This window comes from Lipophrys pholis (assembly GCF_963383615.2).
Source record: "Lipophrys pholis genome assembly, chromosome: 5".
Lineage (NCBI taxonomy): Eukaryota > Metazoa > Chordata > Actinopteri > Blenniiformes > Blenniidae > Lipophrys > Lipophrys pholis.
In genome coordinates this window covers 33595744-33597754 of record NC_137628.1, presented here as the reverse complement: position 1 = coordinate 33597754, position 2011 = coordinate 33595744, and positions in this window count along the sequence as shown.

The following is a 2011-nucleotide window of genomic DNA, read 5'->3' as shown; positions in this document are numbered from 1 at the left end:
CATGAGACCGTGGTTAGTCCTCCACCATGAGACCGTGGTAGTTCCTCCACCATGAGACCGTGGTCGTTCCTCCACCATGAGACCGTGGTTGGTCCTCCACCATGAGACCGTGGTTGTTCCTCCACCATGAGACCGTGGTTAGTCCTCCACCATGAGACCGTGGTAGTTCCTCCACCATGAGACCGTGGTCGTTCCTCCACCATGACACCGTGGTTGTTCCTCCACCATGAGACCGTGGTTAGTCCTCCACCATGAGACCGTGGTAGTTCCTCCACCATGAGACCGTGGTCGTTCCTCCACCATGAGACCGTGGTTAGTCCTCCACCATTAGAACGTGGTTGTTCCTTCACCATGATGAGACCGTGGTTAGTCCTCCAATATGAGAACGTGGTTGTTAGTCCACCATGAGACCGTGGTCGTTCCTCCACCATGAGACCGTAGTCGTTCCTCCACCATGAGACCGTGGTCGTTCCTCCACCATGAGACCGTAGTCGTTCCTCCACCATGACACCGTGGTTGTTCCTCCACCATGAGACCGTGGTTAGTCCTCCACCATTAGAACGTGGTCGTTCCTTCACCATGATGAGACCGTGGTTAGTCCTCCAATATGAGAACATGGTTGTTAGTCCACCATGAGACCGTGGTCGTTCCTCCACCATGAGACCGTAGTCGTTCCTCCACCATGAGACCGTGGTCGTTCCTCCACCATGAGACCGTAGTCGTTCCTCCACCATGAGACCGTGGTCGTTCCTCCACCATGATGAGACCGTGGTTAGTCCTCCACCATGAGACCGTGGTCGTTCCTCCACCATGTTTGTTCCTCCACCATGAGACCATGGTTGTTCCTCCACCATGAGACCGTGGTTGTTCCTCCACTATGTTTGTTCCTCCACCATGAGACCATGGTTGTTCCTCCACCATGAGACCGTGGTTGTTCCTCCACCATGAGACCGTGGTCGTTCCTCCACCATGAGACCGTGGTTGTTCCTCCACCATGCAACCGTAGTTGTTCCTCCACCATGAGACCGTGGTCATTCCTCCACCATGAGACCGTGGTTGTTCCTCCACCATGCGACCGTAGTTGTTCCTCCACCATGTTTGTTCCTCCACCATGAGACCGTGGTCATTCCTCCACCATGAGACCGTGGTTGTTCCTCCACCATGCAACCGTAGTTGTTCCTCCACCATGAGACCGTGGTCATTCCTCCACCATGAGACCATGGTTGTTCCTCCACCATGTTTGTTCCTCCACCATGAGACCGTGGTTGTTCCTCCAATATGAGAACGTGGTCGTTCCTCCACCATGAGACCGTGGTTAGTCCTCCACCATGAGACCGAGGTTAGTCCTCCACCATGAGACCGTGGTCGTTCCTCCACCATGAGACCGTGGTTAGTCCTCCACCATGAGACCGTGGTCGTTCCTCCACCATGAGACAGTGGTTAGTCCTCCACCATGAGACCGTAGTTGTTCCTCCACCATGAGACCGTGGTCATTCCTCCACCATGAGACCGTGGTCGTTCCTCCACCATGATGAGACCGTGGTCGTTCCTCCACCATGAGACCGTGGTAGTTCCTCCACCATGCGACCGTTGTTGTTCCTCCACCATGTTTGTTCCTCCACCATGAGACCGTGGTTGTTCCTCCAATATGAGAACGTGGTCGTTCCTCCACCATGAGACCGTGGTTAGTCCTCCACCATGAGACCGTGGTCGTTCCTCCACCATGAGACCGTGGTTGTTCCTCTACCATGAGACCGTGGTCGTTCCTCCACCATGATGAGACCGTGGTCGTTCCTCCACCATGAGACCGTGGTTGTTCCTCTACCATGAGACCGTGGTCGTTCCTCCACCATGAGACCGTGGTCGTTCCTCCACCATGAGACCGTGGTTGTTCCTCTACCATGAGACCGTGGTCGTTCCTCCACCATGATGAGACCGTAGTCGTTCCTCCACCATGAGACCGTGGTTAGTCCTCCACCATGAGACCGTGGGCGTTCCTCCACCATGAGAA